This window comes from Gopherus flavomarginatus, chromosome 6, assembly GCF_025201925.1.
Source record: "Gopherus flavomarginatus isolate rGopFla2 chromosome 6, rGopFla2.mat.asm, whole genome shotgun sequence".
Classification (NCBI taxonomy): Eukaryota; Metazoa; Chordata; order Testudines; family Testudinidae; genus Gopherus; species Gopherus flavomarginatus.
The window spans coordinates 84,869,256-84,895,452 of NC_066622.1; the positions used below are offsets into that span (position 1 = coordinate 84,869,256).

Below are 26,197 nucleotides of genomic sequence, written 5' to 3' on the forward strand. Positions count from 1 at the left end.
TTTCTGCATCTGCAAAAGAGTATCAATCATACTCACCTCACAGGCAGGAGTAAGGTGTAATCTGCATGTTAAGAAAAGCCAGACTGAGATCTAGATAAAGGTGCTTGAATCTGAAGATTATTAAGTATTACCTCTCCTGCATGTCTCACTTAAAATAAAATTATACCATAGACTATGCACCCTGAGGGATGTTTGGCATAACATCTCCCAATAGGCAGAGTGTCACCCAACCACTGTGGCTAGCCTTTCTGGGGCAACCTCACAATGGAGTCTGAAAATGACTTTCTTGTAATGAGACTGTCTTCTCTGCACTGAGCTAGCATTGATTTTTCTATCATTTTCTACATGAATTGTGGGGAATTTTGTTCCTGCTATTCCAGCAACTGAAAAGGTAAAGCACTCAGCTTGTAGTTCTTAAATACCAATTCCAATCTGGTTTCAGTTAGCTGTAGATAGTATGTCAAAGGTGCTTGAAAGATAACTTTCTCCCCCAGCCATATCTTTAAAAACATACATTTCACCCATCATGCTGCACAGCGCAATGACAACGTAGCTCTGAACATAACTCTCAACCTTCAACAGATTCCAATGTGGGGCACAGGCCAAAAATTTAATGTTGGAGGAAACATAAAAGGTTAGATTCATTTATTTGTCCTAAATAAAACCTCCTAGCCTCAGATGTATTACGCTTCTGCTGCTAATATTTTCCAGAGAAAAAATTGGAATAATACCAGATGCATGGGAGCAGAGGTTACTTTGGATCTTAAAGAGGAATGACTATGTGAGATGGACCCTTGCACTTCCAGGTTGCTGGTTCAAATCCAGCCCAAGTCAGTAGTTATAGTAAGTTATCTGATGGTTCTTTACAGTGTGTCTACCCAGCAATTAGACACTCACAGTTGGCCTTCAGCACCTGACTCAGACTTGCTGGGCTCAGGCTTAGGGACTATTTAATTCCAATGTAGACCTCTGAGCTCTAGCTGGAGCCAGGACTCTAAGATTCTGCAAGGTGGGAAGGTCCCAGAGCTTGGGATGCAGCCTGAGCCCAGAAGTCTACACTGCAATGAAACAGCCCTGCAGCTCAACCCCCTGGGAACCCAAGTCAGCTGGAACATGCCAGCGGCAAGTTTTTATTTGCAGTGTAGATATACCCTTAGTGGCCTACAAACAGTTAGGTCAGGTGCTGTGTTCACCTTCTAATGGGGAAGGTGCACACATCACAAAACTACCTTTCTGGTTGGCTGTTATCATCCCCCTTATCAGCCGACGCAGAAAAGAGGCGTAGGGTTTGAATAGACATGGAGACTGAACTATGCTCCCACTATTTTTAAAGGTGGTCCTGATAGAACAAAAATGGAGCAGAGCAGAGAGACCTGTGTAAGACCAACAGACCCCAGTTGTCGATGGGCAGGATTGAAGCAGGGATCTCTGGAGCCTAGTGCATGAGCCTCTATCGCATGAGCTAAAAGCCAACTGACTGTTAGCTAAGGCTGTAGAGCAGACTAATTTTATCTCTGTCTCTCTAAGTGGTCTCGGTGCCATTAGATGGGACAGAACACCACACCCAACAGGTGTGTGGATTACACCTGCACTGCTCAGATCTGCAATGTGCCTGCTCTGCAGATAAAGACAGGACTTCAGACTCCAGGATCTGTTCCATCTGGCTCTTATCAAGGTCCTTACATTTATTAGCACCTTTAATTTAAAAAAGAAGAGAGCAGCTCTTTGAAAATAGGACCATTAGTTTTGGTTTCCATGTGTAAAGCCCAAACAAATTCAAAGTCAGGTGTGAGGTAGCAGCCTTATTAAAATGTCTAGTTCTTTATGGCATAAAACATGTCCAGGGCACAAGTGCTTTCATGTAATACCTGTTACTTTGAGAGTTTACATTTTGAACATTTTTTTAAGAGACAGAATCAATTTTTGCTTTAAAATTTTCGTCACTTTTTTAAAGCTTTAGTAGGGTCCCCAGACACCAGCCCAGAATGTTGTCCTTTCAATAAATGCAAGACAGAATTTCATATAATAAATCCTATTCCAGTAAAGCAATTCAAGATGGCTAATGTGTGTTTAAATTAAACAAAAGCTTGATGGTGTCTGCTACTGAGTACATCCTAAGAAATATTTATGTTCTGGGAACACTGTGGGATTGTGGTCATTTGGTATGGGGGTTTTATTGATGGTATTTACTGTACCACTGTGGCAAATTTACTCCTTCTTTGGGTTAGGCATATTAGACCTTTACTCTGCTATTAATTTTCCAGTCTTAAAAATGAGAATTAGCATTACAGAATACTATGGTACGGGGAAAAAGATTAATAGTGACTCTTTAGGAAAGATAATTAACCTCCAAACAATGCTGTCAGAGAGACATTATAATATCAGCCTTACTTTATCTCAGATTTAGACTTCCTTTCTCCTCCCACAGCTCTGAAGCACATTAGTTGTACTGCCCTGATAAACAAAGTTCCTTAAACTGTCTGGGATAAGAGGAAAGTTTCTCTCCTGGATTTGGAACAGGTTAAAAGATAGGAAACAAAGGGCAGGAATAAATGGTCATATTTTCAGAATGGAGAGAGGTAGATAGTACTGGGACCAGAACTGTTCAACATATTCATAAATGATCTGGAAAAAGGAGTATACACTGAAGTGGTAAAATTTGCAGAGGATACAAAACTACCCAAGATAATTAAGTCCAAAGCAGACTGCAAAGAGTTACAAAGGGACCTCACAAAACTGGATGACTGGGCAACAAAATGGCAGATGAAATTCAGTGTTGATAAATGCAAAGTAATGCACATGGGATTATGTTTTCCAAACTATACATATAAAATGATGGGGTCTAAATTAGCTGTTATCACTCATAAAAGAAACCTTGGAGTCCTTATGGTTAGTTCTCTGAAAACATCTACTCAATGTGCAGCAGCAGTCAAAAAAGCGAACAGAATGTTAGGAATCATTAGGAAAAGGATAGATAATAAGATAGAAAATATCATATTGCCTCTATATTAATCCATGGTACACCTTCATCTTGAATACTGCGTGCAGATCTGATCACCCATCTCAAAAAACATACACTGGAATTAGAAAAGGTACAGAAAGGGGCAACAAAAATGATTAGAGGTATGGATCACCTTCCATATGAGGAGAGATTGATAAGACTGGCACTCTTCAGCCTGAAAAAGAGGCAACTAAGATAGGATATGATAGAGGTCTATAAAATCATGACTGGTGTGGAGAAAGTAAATAAGGAAGTGTAATTTACTCCTTCTCACAACACAAGAACAAGGGGTCACCCAATGAAATTCGTAAGCAGCAGGTTTAAAACAAACAAAAGGAAGTATTTCTTCACACAGTGCACAGTCAACCTGTGGAATTCCTTGCCAGAGGATTTTGTGTGTATGAGAGAAAGAGAACTCAAGCCACACCCCAAAAAGAGGATGAGTTTGGATGCTGGTCAGAGTGTGCTTTGTTAAGGACAATGAGGCATTCAGGCCATTAGCTCATACATTTGACCATACAACTGTGCACTAATGTCAGCCTCAAGAGAGTGGTGATTTATCTCTGGTGTCAGTTTTATTTACAAATGTTCTTTTGTACTATATCGTTTGGTACATACTGAAACCTGCCCCTGACAGGAAAGTGGAAAATGGGGTTTTGCAGGGCTTTGCTCTAACATCTAGTGGCAATGGCAGAATAATCAGACTATTCTTGTTCATGGACCTTCTGGTAAACTTCTATTTGCATCTGTACACAGGGGGGAAGGCAAAAACAGTAGGATTTCACATGGAAAACCCTGAAAATAGCTGTTGTTGCGGCTGTTACCCCCTTTTCACCTAAGCAATTAGCCAAATTCAGCGTGTTGCAGGTTGTTCCAGTTAGGAGGAGAAATTGATGGTAGAACTAGATTTTTTTTCTCTGATGCAGTCTTGCTTATTTACAAAGATGGTGCATAAAGATCTGTTTCCCTGAATACAATAGGAATCAAACTGTAGGATACAGTTTCTTTTCTCACTGTTCCAGCCTGCACACTGTGCCCAAAAATCTTTCTCTCAGGGCCGCATCACCAGTACTTCCCTTGCTGTCTGCTTGGCTGTTGGCTGCTTCTCTCTTTTTATTTTTATATATATTATATAACACAAGTAATGCCCTTCCAAACCCCTGTCCATGTAGTTTCCATCCCTGAGTGGCCTTTGTTTTAACCAGAGACGTGGGCAAGTGGGGCAGTGCGGGGTGGGGGTGGGGGGAATGTGCAGGCTTTCTGTTTCAGTCACCTGATTACAATGCCTTCTACACTTACCCCAAATGTAAGTTTGCAGTTATGCCCAATCCATAACAAGGTTTTACCCAATTCATATCATTATTTTACAATATATTATTATTTTATAATTAACTTGAAAATTGACCTTTATATGCTGATCCAACTTCTACTCAGTGCATGTGTAACCCTTGCTAGGATTCCAGGTCTTTGTTGCCTTTCATGGACCATGCCATATAAGAGGATTTTAAAGAGTCTATTAAGCTGTTAGCCTGAGGGCTTAGGCCCAGGTCCTCTAGGGTGACCAGATGTCCCGATTTTATAGGGACAGTCCCGATTTTTGGGTCTTTTTCTTATATAGGCTCCTATTATACCCCACCCCCTGTCCCGATTTTTCATACTTGCTGTCTGGTCACCCTAAGGTCTTCAAAGGTATTTAAGCTTCTAACTCCCTCTGAAATCAATGAGAATTGGGCACCTATATATATTTGAGGATCTGGGCCATCACCTCAAGAAGTGGAGAGAAATATTTTCAGTGTGAGAGATCCTTAGTTCAATACCTGCTGAAGACCCAAATGGGGTCAGTTACATGAGCATTACTTTGTATGAGTACCTTTAAAGCATTATCACTTGTGCATGCAGATGACAGATTCTGACACTTGTGCGCATCAGTGATGGTCCAAATAGAATTTGCATGTGCAAATCCCTTCATCTGGGTGAACAAGAGAACATGCTTGAAAAGTACAGATTGGTGGGGGTATAGATTCATGCATGTGCAAATAGAGCCCACCTTTTTGAAAAGGGGTCCTTTGTATGTAAGCTGTTCTTTAATTAAAACAGAAAATTATCTATATTTCAAAATCTGGGCACCTTAAACAGGAACCCATAGACCACATCTGGATAATTAAATCAGCACTGATATACACAAAATGGGGATTAACGCACCTAACTAACAATCTGAGGATCCAGTTGTGGGATTTTGTTGTCCTAGTAAGAGGATGATTTTTAAATATTGGGTCTCATAAATCACTCTTATATTTCGACTCTTACATTTTTTATTTTTACAATTTAGATTACTGCATTTATTTTTTTATATTGCACCTCAAAATGCAATGCTCAGCTGCACTCCAAAGCCTGCTGCAATCAATGGGAGATTCCCCATTGGGTACAATGGGCTTTGGATAGGCCCTATGTGAGGAAATGTGGTGCTTTACCAATAGCATGTTTTCTCTCTTCACGATAAAGGTGGATTCTCAGAGCTTAGTACTGAAGGAGAGTGCCAGCCTCCTAGCAAATAAAGTATTGCATCTCAAGATAAATGATTCTATTATAGAACTCTGTGTTTGAAGTAACTCTAGGTAGTAAAGAGAAAAAACAAAGTCTTCGTAAGTGTAACTAGATTTCCACCAACATGTTCAGTTGGTCATAGGTTCACACCTGCTATCCGTAAGGAATGTGCTGTGCGAGCCCAGTTCCACAACGTGAGGTAACAACTGCCTCTGTATATTCAAAAACTGTAAGATGGAGAAACAATCGTGCCAATTGACCCTAAGGAGAACAACTTCCAACAGGGTGCAGGTAAGGGGACAGGATATGCTTATCTGTACTCCATTAATTGCAGAGTAAATATTTCAAAAATAATATTTACAAACAACCATTCAGTTAAACACTCTCCTACTCATTGCTTTATTTATTGCACTGCAGCTGGGACTTGCACGGCTCTCTAAACAAACACAAGGTTTAATAATTCAGTCTTAGACTCTAGGTTCAAGTGTTTCCCAGCTAGAGTCTGATCTCTCTTGCTCCAGTCTCTAAATCAGGAGTAGCTCCACTAAGTCAGAGATCTAATTGTGTCAAATTGAGGTGCCTGAGATCAAAATCAGGCCCCATGTATGTAATACATAACTATATTTTCTTCTTCCAGTGATACTGGACATTCATCACAATCTGTTTAGTAACCAATTTTTTTTCGATAATACTGAACACTATGCTATATCCTTTTATATTAAGTGGGTTATTAACTCACTGTGGGTCATTAATTCTTATTAATCACTGATGAATTGTTTAAGGGAGTATACATTTTTTACAGTTTGTCAATAGGAATTGACCCATACTGATGGTGACACATTAGTCCAGACACTGAAAGAACTTAGACATAATTTCCCCCGAAATATAGTAAAGTTTTTGTTTGTCCCCCCCTCCCTTTATATGTATCAAACCAGTGTAAAGAAGCTGGATTGAGGCAAAATATATACTTGTACTATGCCTGCAAAATCCACCCACACAGTTTTGCCAGTGATTCTCACTCCTGACCTGTTACCCCTCTGTATTGCAGCCATCATGGGTTCCTCTGGCCAGTTAGTGTTGCAGTTTTTCATTGTACACATGGGAACTAGATAAGAACTTCCACTTCAAATATAGCCGTGATGAGCTGAAACTGTGAATCTGTCCCTCCCAAGGTGACAGCTCATGCATTAGCCCACTGCACCAGCAGTCTCCAGGCACAGTCGGCATTAATTTTTAAATTTGCATGATATAGTAGCTGGAATTTCACTTATTTTATGATATGGTGACTTTCCCCTCATTAGAATATGCTTTTATTGCACTTTTTCTGATGGGTTTTATGTTTGATTTGCTCCTCCGAAGGCCGGGGGGTAGACACATGGGGTTTTGAGATGTATCTTGTTACACATTTTCATGTCTTGTAACTCCTTTTAAAAGTACCTGCCTGCATGTTTGCACTATATAAAATAAGGAACTTAAAATGTATCATTTATAGCACAGTCCAACTGAATGCAGCATCTTAGCCTTCCTATATTCCCATTTCTGTAGTACAAGGAAATGTAATCCAGTACCATGGCATATTTATAACAAAGCTAAAATAAACTGTAGCACAGTCCCCTACCCACTGTCATCATGTTGAATGACATACAGAACGATACCAATGGACTATGTGTAATTATGCAGTGTTGTTGTAGATTATAACTCTTTGACTCCAGCCCACTTCCCTATGATACAGGACTCCATTTGAAATTCTGAACTGTCACTCATCAGTTTTAAAGAAGTGCAGCAATATGGAGATGGCAGTGGGTGAATTGTGTCTGTTGAAAATTGTGGGATTTTCACGTCATTTATAAACTCAAAAAATAGGTCTATCTTTGCAGAAGAAAGTAGTGTGAATTTTTACAATAAAACCAGACTATCTCTTTGCAAAAAATAGTTGACAATGGGCCCATCATTCAAATAATAATAGCTTTTGCATCAAATGTGAAAAAAGTATGTGTGATTTTTTTTAACGTGCCTTCAATATGAAAACAGCCATTTTGCCAAACCTGTGAATCAAGCAACAGTAAAGAAGTGGTGAGACCATGGATATTAACCAAGCACCTGGGGTGTGTGAAATGAAAAAAAAAATGTATTTTGTATAGCTTAGTGCTGGAGCATATTCCACTAACTTCATAAAGTGTAATAAGAGGAAGCCTTACAATTAGGTGGAAGTGTGACATATATGGCAATATCCTACAATATCCTGGATAAACCTTATTGAATTAAGTTTATGTGCCATTGTGGGCCAGGGATTGTATGTAATGCCACAGCTCCTCCAGAAACTAAGAACAGTGAGGAGGTGTGACATTGCACTCCATATGCTTTATGGAAATATGCTTATGAATATGATGTAACTGGAATATGCTTTATGCACAAGGTCTCTTGTAAGGTATCATTACAAAGCTTATAATCTACTGAGTGTGTTCATCCTATTTGTATGCATGTATCATTCTTGTACCTGAAGCTAGAAATATGAAGTATAACTCTAAATGCTGCAAAGTGTGGGCCATTAATGGTGGTTTAGAATCTTGATGGCTCCCATTGACTAGGACTATTGGTTGTAGATGGTTTATTTACCTGCAAGCCTTCCTGTGTACATGTGGGTCAGCCCTTGGGTAATGAAGAATGAGGTCTCACAGGACATGTGACCATGTCACATGATACTGAAATCCATCCTAAATCTAGTACTTTTCCATTTAGAAGGAGTGGTGGGGACCCAGGGAGACAAAAGATTCCTGCCTTGTGCCAAAGCTATAAAAGCGGGTGGAACAGAACAAAGAGGGTGGCCAGTCATGAGAGAGCCCCTGCTTTCCATCTACGATGTCTGATGGAACTAACAAGGACTGTACCAGGGGAAAGGATTGGGCCCAGACTAGGAAGAAGTCTAGTCTGTGAAAGAAGCTTATTGTAATATCTCTGAGGCTGCCAGTCATGAGAGAGCCCCTGCTTTCCACCTAAGCTGTCTGCTGGAACTAACAAGGACTGTACCTGGGGAAAGGATTGGACCCAGACTAGGAAGGAGTCTAGTCTGTGAAAGAAGCTCATTGGAACATCTCTGAGGCTGAGATATTACCTGTAATCAGTTTCTTAATGTATTAGGCTTTGACTTGCGTATTTTGTTTTATTTGCTTGGTGACTTACTTTGTTCTGTCTGTTATTACTTGAAACCACTTAAATCCTACTTTTTACACTTAATAAAATCACTTTTGTTTATTAATGAACCCAGAGTTAAGTGATTAATACTTGGGGGATCAAACAGCTGTGCATATCTCTCTATCAGTGTTATAGAAGGCAGACAATTTATGAGTTTACCCTGTATATGCTTTATGCAGACTGAAACAGATTTATTGATGGTTTGGATCCAATTGGGAGCTGGGTTTTGGGTGCTGGAGGCAGGTAACCTGCTAAGCTGTTTTCAGTTAAATCTGCAGATTTGGGGGCGTGGCCCAGACCCTGGATCTGTGCTGCAGCAGGCTAGCATATCTGGCCCAACAGGGCAGGGTTCTGGCATCCCAAGCTGGCAGGGAAAACATGCTCAGAGGTAATCTCAGCACACCAGGTGACAGTCACCAGGGGATCTCTGTGACCAAACCTGTCACAGGAGATGATTAGGCAAATTCACTTAGGTTGTAGAACCTCCCAAGAAATACCACCATCTAGAGGCTCGCATATACTGGTTCAAACTGGATTAGCTAGAGACCAGCTGACAAATAAAGGACTTTTGGATAAATAGCCTGAGTTTAAACTACCACAGGGCCTGCTTTCTGATCCAGCAAGCAGACAGGACTTTTTGTCCAAAGGAGGCCCCACAGTCCCTCCTCGGATGTTCCTGGGGGTTCCTGTTCTGAGCAAAAGGTGTTATGAGCTTTTAAACACAGAAAAAAAGCCTTGATGGGGTTTGAAGGACTGTTCACATGCCAGAGCCCTGGTTGGGGCTGGGGTCATCTTCAGTAAGCTTATTAGTATGTGCATAGGTTCTTCTATTGTTTTAATTTTTTTTCTCTGTCATGCTTCTATCCTACAAGTAAATGTGCTTGGTTAGGAAGAGCTGGGTACAAACATAACTGGACAAATGTGCTGTTTATAGCCACTGAGGAGAAGGCAAATCAGGCCTACCTAGGCAGTGTGACTTGCTGGGGAAGTCACAGTGAAGGCAGGGGACTGTGCAGCCTGGAAATACCCTAGTAAGAAAAGAGACAGACGCAGGTCTCTGCTCAAGAGAGGGGACAGCTGGAGAGCCGAAAGCCTGAGAGTGGTTGTCTTAGTTGGACCATGGAGGGAGATAACAGGTGTGGTTGCCCTGAAGTGTGACAAGAATCCCAAATCAAAATCCCAGTCCTTAGATGTTGTCATAGTTCAGCTTTAAACCCAAACTTCCCAGTGGCCTCCTGTCTCTGCACCGGCCAATCTAAAGCCTTGAACATAAACACCCCAAATTTGTGGGGGAAGTTCAAATCTGGATTGAAACATTGCATCTGTTTTATCTACTCTTGAATGGCACTCATCACTGTAGTATCTGAGATCTGGTCTGTCTCCATCTAATATATAAGCTGCCTCTCTTCCTGCTATGCTGTGTCACGTGGTTTGGATCCTCTCTAAACCTCTGATACTTGTTCTCTTTGCTAGTTCATCATAGCCAGCATTTTGGGGGCTTCAGGGCACAGTGTCATGCACATTTGTTCCAGCAGGTTTCGCACTGTCTTTTAATTGAAGCGTTTAACTCTCCCTTTCATATAGCAGTGGGATGACTCCTCATGTGAGTAGTTTCACCTTTTCATAGCAAACTATAGTGGGGTTGAGCAACATAAGCAGACGGAATTGTTATTATGTGTAGTTCAAAGTACTGTAAAACTTCCAGATGCTGCTACAGTGATGAATAGAGAATACAAATGCATATGCAAATAAATAAATGAGTAGCGTGAGTCACGGAAATGACAGTCTGAATAGGTTTTAGCCTAACAAAACAATGGATTTATATTCCTTGCCTTTTAAATCAGTGTTGATCATGAATTCCAGGTTTAACTATACTGGCATGATTGTTATCAACGACTGAATTATAGAAGCTGAATTTTCATCTATACCTCAGATTTAGATAAATGCAAAAATCTAAGCCAATCGGAACTTCTTTTAGATGAAGGCAAAGAAGGATGAGCACAAAACCAGAGGAAATTGAAGTATTTTTTGTGTGTTATCACATATCACCCCAGCACTTTGATACCAAGGTGATACATGCCTAAGAAATGCCAAAGATAAATAGATATGACATTATTTCATCCTCTAAATGCTGGGAAAGTTATGAAAAAAAACCTCCGAAACAATGGAAAGACGGATTTTTTTCCTTCCTTTTATAGCTAAGCAGATGACAGTTACACTTAAGATAGCCTGTCACATTTTTTGATAGAAAGTCCATCTCCAGTTTTAAATGAAATGTATCTATATTGAAGCATATATTCCAAGCACTTTCTCTAAACAGTCTCTCTGGAGCCCTTAACTTGCTGCGAATATCAAACATTCAACTACCGAGTCAGGCTGTCCTTGTTCAAGGAGGCTGGTAGAAAGCTTTTGCAGGACGACTGCATCATATTTAGGTTATGACTACACTTAAAACACTACAGCAGCATCCACTGTAGAATTTGAGTGAAGATGCTACCTATGCCATCAAGTTAGAACTAGACAGGTGGTAGCATTTCACACCCATTTTGCACTAAATAAAGTCAAGGCAGTGAAGATCCAGACTGATTCCTAATATGCCAGTGGAAATCTGGAATGACTCAATTGAAGTAAATCAAGGTACCACTCAGAAGTCTCTGCACCGCTCCCCTTCCCTCTCACAGCCATGCTCTTCCTTTTGGGGGATTTTCCAAGGTAACAAGACTCTGGGTGAGATCTTCAGTGAGTATAAATTGGCGTAGCTTCATTGTAGTCCCCAGAGCTATGCTCATTTACACAGCTGGCCCTGTGGCTTTTGGGAGCGGATGCCTGTTCTTATGACCTTCCCTAAGCAGCAGCTACGAACATTTGATGAGAGCTGAGCCCTTAATGAACAATTCCTAACAAAGACTCTGCCTTTCTTTCTTTCTTTCTTTTCAGCAAGAGTGTCTCCGGGAGCACATGATTACTTACAGAAAATGCATGCCAGTCAACTGTGAGTAACCCAGGGCTTTTTCTGGGTTCTGCTGGAAGGATGTGCAGGGGGGTGGGGAGGAGGGAATACATACAGTGTAGGCTCTTAGAAAAAAATGATAGTCCCTCCAGGGGAGAATTTATAAAATCCTGCAAGGAGGGAAATTTGCATCACACCAGCTGACTTTCTGCAGAGCAGAGTCCTGCTGAGCCTGCAGCATTTCACAAAGAAGGTGTGATGTACAGGACTGTGTATGTAATTGTAGAGCTGTGCGGAACTCTGTGTGGGTGTGGGAGGGGAACACAGACATAGGGCAGCTATAAGCAATAACCTCTCCGTTTGAGATATGGGGATTTAACGATTTTTTCTACAAAGGGATGCCTATCAGACTAGAAAAAAAAAAGATCACAATGGTGAACTCAATGCTGCCACCCAGAGTATCTCTTTGCATAATATATGATGTGCTGCTTGGATTTTGGAACTAGGGAGATTAAAGCAGATGATCTTTCTGCATATAAAGCAGCCTGAGACAGCATGATGGATCATTGCTGAAGAAATTTCATCCCATGCATAATTGCTTTCTGATCTTCCTCACTGAAGTACTATCACCAGCTCTGTGCCTGACTATATTACTTAACTCATAAAAGCCACAAGCATTCTTTACTTCTGTATATCTTGTCCATAGCTGGTTCTGGGGTCACTTGCTTTACAAGCATGCTACTGACAGCAAGAGTATAGCTGTTAAAAACTGGATCAGAACAGCTTGCACCTGAACAGCAAGGTGAATCAGATAATTGGCTGCATGTAGGGCCTGGAAGATGTTATTGCTTGTTGGGGTGCTTAATATACATGTGGTTCATTTCTATTTAAGCCTTTGCAGTTTGTTTCATTTGCCTGATGGCTTATGCAGCAGCTGGAAAATGAGAGAAAACACCGGTGTTTTGCATGATTTCTCAGCTACTTTGTTTTAAATTCCAGCATATCTTGCTCAAAGTATTTACAGAATAGGATTTTAAAACTGTACCTGTGTAATTATGATTTTGTGAGAGGCATGGATGAGAGGAACACAAACTTGTATTTCCTAGTGAATGGTGAATCTATAATAGATTCATGGTTTGGTTTGATTCAGATCAGTATCCTAAAATCGGGGGTAAAATCCTGGCCTCATTGAGGTCAATGACAAAACTCCCTTTAACTTCAGTGGGGCTAAGGGGTTTCACCTTGGATATTTCTTCAAACCTCCTTCATTTGCAAAATTGGACTGGAGATCTCATGTAGATTGCTGTTCCTGCATTGGTTGAAAAAACAGGGCCAAATTTTTCTTTAGTATAAATGGGAAAAACATTATCGAAGGCACATTTGACCTATTCTCTCTCTCTCTCTCTCTCTCTCTCTGTGTGTGTGTGTGTGTGTGTGTGTGTGTGTGTGTGTGTGTGTGTGTGTTTAAAAAAGCTTTTGTTGTGGTATTTTAGGGTCCCATCGAGAACTAAAAGGGGCACAAAGGAGCATGCAAATTGAAAATAATAGGCTGTATGTTGCAGAGAATAAAATGAACTTTTTCTAACAAAGGGGTCGGCAACCTCTGGCACACGGCTCGCCAGAGTAAGCACCCTGGCAGGCCAGGCCAGTTTGTTTACCTGCCACTTCGGCAGGTTCGGCGGACTGCGGCTCCCACTGGCCGCGGTTCACCATCCCAGCCCAATGGGGGTGGCGGGAAGCCGTGGCCAGCACATCCCTTGCCCTCGCCACTTCCCGCCACCCCCATTGGGCTGGGATGGTAAACCGCGGCCAGTGGGAGCTGTGGTCCACTGAACCTGCCGACGCAGCAAGTAGACAAACTGGCCCAGCCCGCCAGGGTGCTTACCCTGACTTGCCGCATGCCAGAGGTTGCCAATCCCTGTTCTAACATGAGAAATGTTTGGTTCGGGTGTGCCTCAAGGGCAGAGGAACTGTAATGTTTACAAGCACCTCTCCAAAGTCTTAAAGCAAGGAGAGGATTCCTGGTGCAGTGATCCTTATGCATGCACCTTCAGTAGAAATTGCCCAATAAACAAGACAGTAAAAACTAAAACCAAACATTATCTGATCACTTAACCATTGGTTTATGGGATAGTCTGGCTCAGCTAATAGCATTCTAAGCTTTTTCTTCTGAAATAACCCAAAACTTTGACAAGGATTAAACTGTAAGGTTCCACATAAATTATTCTAAAATACCTTTGTAGGATAGTAGGAGACACTTTAGATAGGTTTTTATTTTCAAATATCTTATTCTATAACAGGGATATAATTGTCTATTAAACTCAAAAGGACAGTTAAAAAAACCTTTAGGAAAGTTAGAGGGAGACTTTCAAAAGTACAAGCGGGAGTCAGGTATCCAGCTCCATTGCCTTTCAATGGGAGCTGGGTGCCTAATGGCACTTTGTGCCTTTGGAAATCCTGCCCCCACCACCTTGTTCTCCAGGACTTTTCCACGAGGAGAGGACCTGGACATTCAAGTCCCAAACAGATTTTAGCTGCTGACCCTGCAGTACAGTATTGGATATGAGGTTGTTATGCTCCCCTTACCTGAGACATTAAAGAGAGATTCCTTCTTCCTCCATCCAGTGGCCTTCGCAGAGAAAATTAAAAAGATCATTGTACATTCTAAAAAATTTAGGGAGTTGTCTCTCCTGTCTTAACCACCTTTCTCAATAAAGCAATTTTTAATATTCAGTGTTGGTTGAGCTATCGCTGAGTGCAGAGTAGTTACCCCATCTTTCCTATATTATCAGTTCACCTTCAGAATCAAAGTATTATTCATAGAGCTGAGCTATGTTATTGGAGTCCAAATAGGATTTTATTTCCAGGAATTTTAACCCTGTGAATGTTGGATTTAAAACATTGGTTCAAAACATGCAAATCTAATTCAAATATGAACTACTTGTGAAATGTTGGTGCCCAGACAAGTAAGGTTCTGATACCCTTCCTCACACAGAAATACTCCCATGGAGTTATGATGAGCCCCATGGACTCTCATGCAATAAAGTGCTACTAAGCAGAAGCAAGGGAATCAGAATCTGGCCCTATATGAGGCCTCAGACTTAGCTGAGGAACAAGGCAGAAGGCCCAGCAATCATGTCCAAGGAAAATAGTTTTATGAGATCATTAGAGTAATACTGTTTCTCTTTGGGTTTTACCAGCATTAACCCAAGATTTTAGCACTTTATCAGCCATAGACCAGTCAGGAAATTCGGAGCTAAATTAATGTTATCTCACAATCAGTGAATTTGTCCTGGGGAGAGAAAAAGTCAGTGAAAATTAGAAGCTATGGAATAAGTTTAGGGATCTCTCAGAATAAAAGGATTGATTCTGCCTTTGAAATCAGTCTACTGATGCATGCGACGAAGTGGGTATTTACCCACGAAAGCTCATGCTCCAGTACGTCTGTTAGTCTATAAGGTGCCACAGGACTCTTTGCTGCTTTTACAGATCCAGACTAACACGGCTACCCTCTGATACTCTATTGATAGTTGTCAATTTTATTCCACTTTCCATGCAAGACCAGGGATCCATCAAACCAGTGATAGGTAAACCTAAAAAGATTTAGAGGTTCAGTCTAGATGTGCACCTAAATCTATGGAGTCTTATCTGAATTCCTTGAGACTGCACAATTGGGCTTGCAGTCCTGTGTAAAGAGACAGTCTCATGTGACTGCCTGCATCTGGTTGAGTCATAAATACCTCTCTCAGTAATTCAGCACTACTGCTGCCAGTCCCACATGGTAAAAGGGAGCACAGAAGACTATTGAATAGTATCAGAGTTCAGAATCGAACTTGAAAGAAAGAAGCAGAGCTATTGGGGAGCCCTGAAATGTGGCAGAGGATCCAAAGGCCTACTAGAAGGATAAAGAAGCCACAAAGGCGCATGCAACATATAAGAGTATTAAGCCAAATCATGCAGTGCAGACAAAGTGTGCAGGGCATAAATGAGTGGAAGGATGTAAAGATAGCTTAAAGGTCATCCTCCCACTTTCCTGGTCATACTCCTGCTCTGCGTGGGGCTGTTCCTCCCTTCACTGTACTAGAACAGCCTGAGGGCTGCTTTAACTTACACGTGGCTTCAGTGACCATGGCCATGACAAAAACACAAAACATTATTGATGTAGTGCAGGGACATCCCCATCTCCCCTGACCATGAATCCCATTTCACTGCTCTGCTGACAGCTGGGAGGCCAAGTGACATAAGATTCCCTGGTGTCATCAAAGGATCATCCATGGACTGAGGTGATCCTCCCTGGACTGCCTGACATCTGTAGGCTCAGGTTAGCCTAGCAGGACACTGCAAAGGGCTGCACATACTGGCAGATCTGGCCAACAGCAATTAGAATAAAGGATCCATTAACTCTAGCATTCTAAAAATGGACAGTGCCTCAGACTCAGTGCTTCATAGGAAGTTGGAAAGAAACAGAAACCTCTAATCCTAGTTATGTACTGCTTCTCTTTGATGCTTTGCTGATCTTCTAATTTCAAAGAGGGTTGGTACAATGTCTGAGGGCCTGAGGAGCAGTGGAGTAGCCTGTGAAAGTCAGAGGAGCATCAGAGAGAGCACTCCATTCAGAAACAAAGGCAAAAGGGGCACAGTTCTGAACTGAACTTGAAATGTTGATGAGACCCTCTCTATAAGCATGAGTTTGAATACAGAGCTCTGCGATCAGAGAGGAACCCCAGGCCAGTAGGTCTGTTTGTTAAAGTTTTTCCTTTAGAAGTGATATATAGTTTATTCAGATTTTAGTCTGTTTCTTACACTGTAGTTATCTCAGGGGAAATTACAGGCTTAATACAAGAGGATGACAATAAAGCTACATTTGAGTTTTTAACAAAGGGATATGACTTGCCCAAGCTGTCATTCCTTCAGAAATGACAGTGTCTACTAGAATAGCAGTCTATCGCAATGTTTAGATCACTGAGCCTCCTTGTTGAACAGAAAACTGACAATGATGGTTCTTGTTTTGTTTTGTAGGTGCTTTCACCTGTAATTATTGTAGATATGTCAGAAGAAAATGCTTTGAGCAGCACATAACTCTCAGTCAGATGGGAATGTGTTGTTATCTGAAAGCTAGGCCTGAACCTCAGTGTCAGTGAAACCGGACAGTTTCCAACCACTTCCCAGTCAAGAGATTTTCATGTCCTTGAAATGAATCTCATCAATCAAATCACTTATGCAAAGTCTGGTCCCCCCAGCTCCACCCCAGGATGTTTTAAGACAATGCACTGAGGAATTAGCTCATGCAACTCATTCCTGGGCACAACCAAAAAGCATTGAAAGTGAGGAAATGAGTCCATGTCATCTGTGAATGCATTGATATTCATCCCTATTATCCTTCGCATTTTCTATTCAAGTAGCACATAAATTATCAGCTTTGTTGTCAAATACTGCATGTAATTGTGTTTAGCATAAAGCCCTGGGCGGGGTGATAAGGAAGGGGGAGAGAGCCATTCACTTCTCCACAGAAGTGCAGAGCTAGACTTCATTTCAGGTGGTGTCTATCCAGTCTTTTCAAGCACTCCCAGGATGCCCTATTTAAAAACATGAAACAGCCTGTCAGGACTAAGAAGGAGCAGCAAACGTAAATGTTTAACTGGAACAGTGCATAGCAAAGAACTGGAAACACTTTGGGTTTTAGATGTTAAGTAGCTACATACTGAAACCAGATGTCTGATGCCATCGCTTTAAAAGCCAAGCACTCTTGATGCAGATTGTGTGCCACTGCAATGATCACCCAGCAACATCAGCATCTCCCCATCTGTGCTGAGACCCCCTTTGCCTTGTCCTCCTCGTCCCAGAGGCTACGAACCTTCCATGGCCTGCAGGTGACAGATCCATGACAGATGTTACAAATCCTGGAGAGAGCCAAAGAAAATGCTCCAGCAGTTGAAGGCTAAATTAGAAATCTGTCTTTAAAGCATGCTGCCCCTTCTGCATGTGACAGTGCACCTACCCACAATGTCAGCAGCAGAGGGGCTGAAAGGCCAGCTCCCTAAAATGTGCTTCGCCCCAGCACCATAAACGCTGACTTGGCTTTTTGGTTCTGATATTGTTTTCAGAGTAGATTCCTCATAGATTGAAGCCAGCCTGGCTTCCAGCGACAGGGTCATGAACCATCCCATGCTTGATGGTTGTTTGCATGCTTATTCCTTTACAGATCAGCCAAAAGAGAGAGGGATGGGTTCTCTGGTATGGCCCACCCACTTTGCATCAGTTAGGCAGCACAAAGAGGCCAGAAAGCAGCCAGACTTCTCCTCCTGGGGATTACCCTGGTGTGGAGGGATTCCTAACATCACCTCTAACCCCTGGTTTAGGAAGCATGTTGGGGTGTGCAGTGCTCCTGTCTGGAATACAGTTTGCCCTGGCAATCTCCACCTGGTGGACTGTCCCTTGAGAGCCCTAACCAGCCCCATAACTTAGAGTAGCATCCAGGGCTGGCTTGGAATCACCCTAGAAGCAGAAACCAAAACCTTGTTCCCTGGCAGCCCCCTTCCTTGCTCAGTGGAAGCTAAGTGTAGTTATGAATGTGGGTCTGAGTCTTAACGTCATATACTCAACTAGGGTAAAACAGGACAACAAAAAAGTAGGTTGTGGAATTCTCAAAGGCTATGGGAAGACTTGATCTTCTCTGGCTGAGAAGCCTTGATTTCCTCTTGAATGATCAAACTCAATTCGACAATAAGCATCGATCTCAGCCAGCTGTACAGCTCCTTCATATGATCATGAAGCCAAACTAACAAGGAAATGCTGCTCTGGGTTTCAGTTTGTTTTACCTCTCCCTTTTCCATAATACAATAAACTTTGCATTCGACTGAGTAATATAGGGGAGAGGGGATGATGGTCTTGTGAAGCCCAGCTCTGTCCCTTTTCAAAAAAGAGACTGCTCCTTTCCAGTGTGTCAGACATTGGTGAGTGATAAGGATGGTGATGAATGCTCACTTGACAAAAAGCAAAAGGCAGGTGCCAGTCTGGCAGTTCGATATGAAGCTCCACTTTAGTTTGAAAAGCACTCATGGTGCCAGAACAACAGCTTGTCCCCGATGATAGATCAGCCAAGAATTTCTATACATCTCTAGCATATTAACAGCAGTTTTGCCTATATTTTACTACACGAATAAATTTGGCCTTTAACTGTGCTGTTGTTGGATAGGTTTCTTTTTTTTTCCTTCCCTTCTTTCCCCCATCAGCCCCCGCCATCATCAGACATTCTCCTCAGTTTTGTCCTACAAGCAGAGCTTTAAAAAAAAGAGCTGACTGAACAGCTGCTTTGCTTTTGGATTCTGTACCTGTTTAAAATTTCGCTTGTCTGTCTTCTCAGGTGTACCGGGGAGACAGTGTTTAAATGTGGCTGTCTCAGATACGCATCCAGACAAGCAGAACTTGAGTAGTCATGAGGTGAATTGCCCCAGCATCACTACAAGTTCTTTTCTGAATGCTCTCTCACTTGTTTCTTGAGTTTTGCTCTTCATGTGTCAAAAACTGAACATGTAATTAAGTACTTAAACATCAGGTCATGGGATATTAGTAGATGTCTGGAATTGATCCAGCTCTTTTTAATCAAGCTGTTGTGCCTCTTTTTATTCTCCTTCTATTTGAAGTGTGAGAATTGTATAATCCAATCAATCTTGGAAAATGTGGTGTGTATTGTATTTATTACAAACGTATGTCCGGGTTTATAGCCTTACTAGCTAGACATTTAACAAAATTTAAAGAAAACAGACTGACAGTTTAATTTTAACTTTAAAAAAGCATTTCCTAACAAAATTTATTCGCGTATTTCTGGAGGCTTCAGACTGATATTAACTAATAATTGAAAATGAAATTGGTTAAAGATCTGTCCAAGAAAAAAAAGCTTTCTACTGTTTACTCCACCTGGCTAAACTTAGGTAACTGGGAATACCTGAGGCAAAGAAACCCACACACACTAAGCGCAGCTACGCCAATGCAGTGTTTTTAGTGTAGATACGTATCATAATCTGGTTCCTGCCCTCCTGCTGGGCAGTGTAGCTACACCCTTTAATTCAGCCCCAGAAAGGGGTAGGGTTACAATCCAGTCCCATATGGTAAGAATGGTGAGAGAGGGCCAGATGCATCCCTGGCATCACTCCTTTGATTTCAGTGAACTCACCCCACAGATGAATTTGAGTCAATGTGCACTCGGCCAAGAAATAATCAAATAAACTGCTTCCTATCATTTCCCATTTCTCCTTACAAACAACCTGAATGTTTACAATGCAGTCTTTGATCCCAGGCGAATGATTAAAAAAACCACATGGAACACAGGGATCCTTTCATCTATCTAGAAAGATTACTGCATGGTTGTTGAAGATGTCTTCCCAACTCTACATTCAGTACTGGCTCTTGGAACAAAAACATCCAGGTGCTACTGAGCTCTGAACTCCTGGCCCTGGCTTGTGAGGAAGAAACTAGGTGCTCAATGACCACCTACAGGAAGGGAGATAAATTATTGCATCATCTTATAATATGGAGGGAGTTAATACTCATTTATAGCTGCTAGTGCTACCTGTCATACATATATTTATTTGCAAGGATGATTCACAAATGTAACTTGCCCTTGTATGCTGGCCAAGGAAGGCAGAGAAATGAGAGGATGATCACATGAAGAAAAATAGCTCCATACTGTACTTTAAAAAAAAAAAAAAACGGTGGAGGAGGACACGCTCCCTTTCCTCCCCTCCTTCTTGTCCAGGGCCCAGGCAATAGCTTCTAAATTTTAAATTTGCATTACTGCTAACTTGGAACAGCATACTGCTCAAAGCTTTTCAATAATATATGCTCTGCATGCTCTGAAGACTGAAAGCATATTTTGGCAAGGGCCTAACTAGCTGAAACCAGTATTTACTTTCCGACATTACCGTTTTAATGGTCACACTGCCTGGGAGAAGATGCTGTCCCTGGTGCTGGAAAGCTTTGTTGGCTTACAGATAGTTTTAACACGTGAACATAATGCTAGTAAAAGGATCCAGACTGACAGTCCTGCAAACTCAAGCCCTATATCCAGAGAACAGGTACAAGTTTTCCCTGTACTGCATCACCAATATGCCTCAATTCTTTTCTGGATGGACCACCTCTAGGGGTTTGTGGGTTGTTCATATCCCCTGCCTATTTCAGTGTTTAGCTTCTCTGCTGATACTGGCAGAATGCCAATAAGGGTGGAGGTTTTGATGCAGATGCCTGTCCACTAGGAACTGAACTGAGATTAGCATTTCATTTCACATAAACTGTTGAACAGCCATCAGGTCCCTATTCACTTGTGTCAGATATGAAACTATAATGTGGGACAAAAGACTTCATATCTCACTGCCCTTCCTCTAGGACATCCAGTCCCTGTTCAATGGCAAGATGAATTTTTACAGACCTCGTAAGTACTGAATGCTTTTAATTAGTCCTTTCTCCCTTTCTGCTCAGCATTAATATCTTATCAATACATATTCTGTTGCAATCAACTTGTTTAGCTTTAAAGCAACATCAAGTTATCATGTTTACCAGTTCTGACTAGAATGGGCATGATATCTGTGTGGTTCTCATCCATCCCTTGATGATTATTACATATGAAAAGTGCTCTAAGATATGTAATTGTCATATCATATGTGCTAATCAGATCATACTACTTCCTTTGTAATCCCACTATGTGATTTGTAATTTTAACTTTCTTTTCCTAGACATAGAACAATAAAACCTTAAACAGAGATGTATAAACAGATTTTAGAACCATTGCTTTTGTCCCAACCAAAACATTATGTTCTCCAATATGTTGACATTTGGTCTTGTCTAATTCTGTGTATAACTTTTACAGATACCAGTATGACATACTGTTTGCTTTTTAACCAATCTGGTACCAAGAAGCAGGACAGCTAAAAATCAATTAAAGTGTAGTTAGAGATGGTATTTAACTATGCTGTTTGCTTAGTTACCCATAGGTGGAGTCACATAACCAAAATCTTAACTTGTAAGTAAACTATAGGCCAAAGAGCCAGCAAGCTATTTATGATTCCACTTTGGGATGGAATGTATTTGGATGGAAAATCACATGGGAAACCCCAGATGGCTATGGGAATTGATGTTTTGATCCATTACAAACAAGATTTTCAGTGTGCAACACAAAACTCTATTTCATGAGGTTTGATGTTTATAAATGAACTACTAAATAGAAAGGGGCCAGTTTTTCAACTGTTGTAACTAGGTGTAGCATCACCAAAGCAAATGGAGCGACTGTGGCTTAAACTAGCTGATCCAACATCCCTGAACTCATTTCATGTGTGACCTCAGCAAAACATAAATCAAGGCATTCAAAGGCAAGAGGCTAACACACCCACACCTCCATTTCCATTACAAATACAAGCCTTAGAAATCATGGCAACCAACTGTAAAAGCAGTTTCTTGATTGAACTCCATCAGCTATTCCCCATTTAAATATTTCACTCTGCTCCTTTTACTTTATTTTGGTATTCAGTGCACACATCTGTCTGCCCCTTCCAAAGCTGACACAAAATAATGGATTCTCTATAGATAATAGGAATTTTTTCAATTTTGCTGCCAGTTGTAAGCCTGTTACACTGTATATCCTTCTGTTGATAAACTACAATAATATGATTTATCTCAGTGCACCTAAAACATCTCCATAAATTGGATTTACTTTATCATAAACTGGTGTTTCTTTGACTTGCAACACTGTCTCGTATGCACACCACTGTTCTCATTTTGATAAGCTGAGATGCCTTTGAAGAACAAAGCGTTAGATTCATTCAGATTTTCATGTGTGACTTTATCCTTAGAAAGTATAATGAGCTCTTGTTTCTCCCCAACATCCTCCTCTTCTGGTGAAGTTTCCCACATCTGCAGATCCTGTCCCCTTGCCCCCATTCCTACATTCCCTTTCATCAAGAATGTGGTTATTTACTTAATAGCATTCATGTTGTGCTAGGTGCATTCTGAATAAGAAGGGACACCCCTACAAGGAGCTCAGTGATTAAGGGCAGATGGAGGCTAGGGGAAGGGGAACAACAATAGATAATTTATATATACAAATCACTGGTGGCAGCACAGCAGAGGGACTTCAGTGGGGTCAGGATAGCTGTCTTGTGGATCCACTGAGGGAGGCCCTACTATGTATAAAGGGCCACATGGAAGAAAGCACATAGGTCTTTATGTGAGAAACTGACAAACATGCAGCAAAGGCTAATTTTGATCTGTTGGTCAGATTCTTTACTATTATCTTTATGCACGTCAGCCTACTTCAAGGCATGTCACATGGTATCACGTGTCAAGATGGCTGTGATGTAGCACAACAAAATCATGCTTATATTTAGAAACGTAAATAGCTATTGTCACACTATCTGGAGTAGCTCACAACTGTGAGTGCCTACCTCAGGACAGACAGCCAGAAAACATGGTAGACATCCCTAAATGGTGGTGTGTTCTATAATTAGATTTCACCAAGCCAGTAACAAATGTGAACTCCTACCAGTCTTACCATGGAGTCACAGACAGTTCCCTTAGACCAGCGGTGGACAACCTGTAACCAGCGGGCCGCAGGTTGCTCGCCACTGCCTTAGACTGTCTAGGGTTGCCCATCACTGTCTAGTGTCTAGTGTTGCCCACCACTGCTTTTAGACTTACCAGACAAACTGGATTTTGTGATAAATGGTCACGTACACCAAAATTCACATCACGTTCAGGTTGCTCCCAGTCCCAAGAGGCCAGTCACTTACCCCAGATCAATTAGTATCCTGGATCTTACACCAAAGTAGCTAATTCTATTGTAAATTAACTAAAGATTTATTAGCTATAAAAAGGAAATGAGAATTATTGAGAGGTTAAATAAGGTAAAATATATATACAAGTGAGTCACAGTTAGTAATTCCACTGGTGGCAGTGATGTAATAAACTGCCAGTTTCCCAAAAGTCTTTTCAAGGTACCCAGATTGTCTCTGGGGATCTCCGCTTTGCGAGATCTGGTACCCTTCCCTGTAAGAGGTCAAACAATCCAGAGATAAAGGACCTTTTCCTGAATCCACACATATAGCTTCTCCTCACAGAAAATAAACTGACAGGGTCACTCTCCACTTGGGCTTTTGCTATGATGATGGAGAGTAAGGGATGCACTTAGAGGCTTTGACTTCCGATCATCACACACAATGATCACTTGCTTTGAAATTAGCACTTTTCTGTTCAAGTTCTTCATGTGCATTCCACAAGGCTTCTTTCCCATTTGATGAGTTATTTAGTTACAGGGGTATACACAATGTAAACGTTTGCCAATGCATTATACTGGGATACAGATAAGTGAAAACAATGCATATAACATCCCATTCATTTTTATTAAGTTTACACACCAAATACACGCATACCTTTAACAATCACATTGCTCTATACTGCTACACAAGTGAATTGGCCTAGTTTCCAGCTATGCATTTGTAAGCATTCAGTGAGGCCTGGGGCTTTGGCATGAGCTGGCACCTGGTCTGCCAGTGCCACACCTACGTATTTACATGAACTTAAAAAGAACACCTTGTTAAAGACTAATGAAACCCCATTTGAAGATTGTTTGTCTAAATAGAAATTTTAGAAAGTCTTTGAATACCTGACCCTTCCTAGCTAATAAGCAAGTGTGACATAGACAGCACATCATATTGACTGAACTGAGGGGTTTCTTATCATTGGCAGAGATCTCCCCTTCTCATGACGATAGCACATCGAAATTATTGCAGCAGAATCCACATTTCACAAGACATGCACACAATGTACCTCCCAGCCCTACCAGTTTCTGCAGATACAGTTTAAATTATACATCACTGGAAGTGGGCTGGAAGCAAGGAGATAAAGTCAGTATTTTATGAGCACTCTCAGCTCTATATTCAGTGGGTTACTTACCTCTGGCATCTGCTGGGAGATATGTGTCATCATTAAGTGGCATAGGCTGTTCATTTGTACATCTCTATGACTTTGGTTTCCCTCTCTGTGTCAGTTGATACTGGCTTGCTACACAGCATCATACTCATCTGAAGGAGACTGCATTAGCTTCTGCATAATACCCTGCTCTCAGCTGAATCAGGACATAATACTTGCAAATGCAAATATATTTTATGTAGTGGAGTTGCATGTTCTTGCAGTAGGGGAAGGTGTTTGGAGGAATCGTATGCGCTACACCAATGTGTCTGTGCAGGGAGCCACAACACAGTAAGTAACAGTATGTGTGTGAGGAACTGACTCGATATTGCATGCCTCCAGAGGGCATTGCTACTATATTAGGGGGAACTGTACCTATTGAGTCCACGAGACAACTCAGTGAGTGCATCCTCCCTAATCAGGGTTTCCTCAGGCTTACTCTTCACAAATACACTTTCACTTAATTATAAAAACCACCATTTGCAAACGACTCAGTGACTTTGCCACACACAGTGGCTACCCTCCTATCTTGCTCTCCCTTCTGAGCACAACCTTTCTCCCACTTGTGCCCCTACCTTTCTTCCACTTGTGCCCCACCCCAGTTCCAGTCCCAAGGAAGCCTACACTCCCCCTTCATCTTAAAAGAATGTTACCCAAAAATATCAAAAAAGACATAATGATATAACTAATTTAATTACCAGCACTACAGCTGTGTTCCAATCACTGGCTGGGGACGTTTTCAGTAGCATTTCTGGGATATGTTTAAAGAAGAGATCAGTGTTTGTGATAGGTGCCAGGGTGGCAGCTTTGAACACAGTGTGCAATAGGTACAGGAATGGTAGTTTTGCTTCAGTGTAACTTAACTGTGATCCAGAGAGCCCTCTGCAGGTGCAAATGCAGTTAATCTCCGTGCCCATTTAGTTCTTGGCTTCTCTGAGGCTGCCAATGAAGGGGCCAAATAAAACCAGTTATATGAGTGATTTTATGATATGGACACTGAAAAGAGGATCTAGACTACTGACCCAATTCACATACGGTCCTGGAGCTTTCACATTTCACCTGCCCTTCAGGAAAAATGTCTTTTTATGGGCATTCAGCTTTATTCACTTTGCAAGGCAGGAAACTGTGGGGGTCAGGTTGTATTTTAAGCCCTGACTGTATGCTATATGTACTAATTCAGTCATTAAAAGAAAGGGTGATAAAATCCCCATGTCATATTACAGCTCAGATAATTATGTTCTGTCTACCTACATTCCCCCTGACGTTTCAACTGGAAAACATATACTTCAGTTCCTTTCCTAAACATTAATGTAGGGTTGCAGGGCACTATTAAATAGTTTTTATAGTCCACCACAGAGATGGCTGCACTTCAGCAGTGAATGAAGTGAGCCATGTATATCACTTCATTAAAATGGTAAAGTACTGTGAGATCTTGTGGGATGAAAGGTATTATATTGAGTGAGGTTATTATATTAAAGTTTCTCAAACTTCTACTGAATAAGATTAGCTGTTAATCTCAATGGAAGAAATCTGTTATTTTCAGTGTTTTCCATAGG

At 41.3% G+C, this 26,197-nt stretch overlaps 1 long non-coding RNA gene across 2 annotated transcripts in view; it reads left to right on the forward strand.

Moving 5' to 3' along the window:
* LOC127053824 (uncharacterized) overlaps positions 1 to 26,197 on the forward strand; it is a 41,965-nt gene that overhangs the window by 13,721 nt on the left and 2,047 nt on the right. For both annotated transcript variants that reach the window (XR_007775130.1, XR_007775131.1), the window contains exon 3: positions 11,675 to 11,729. This is a non-coding gene — a long non-coding RNA (uncharacterized LOC127053824). The remainder of the gene's footprint in view (positions 1 to 11,674; positions 11,730 to 26,197) is intronic.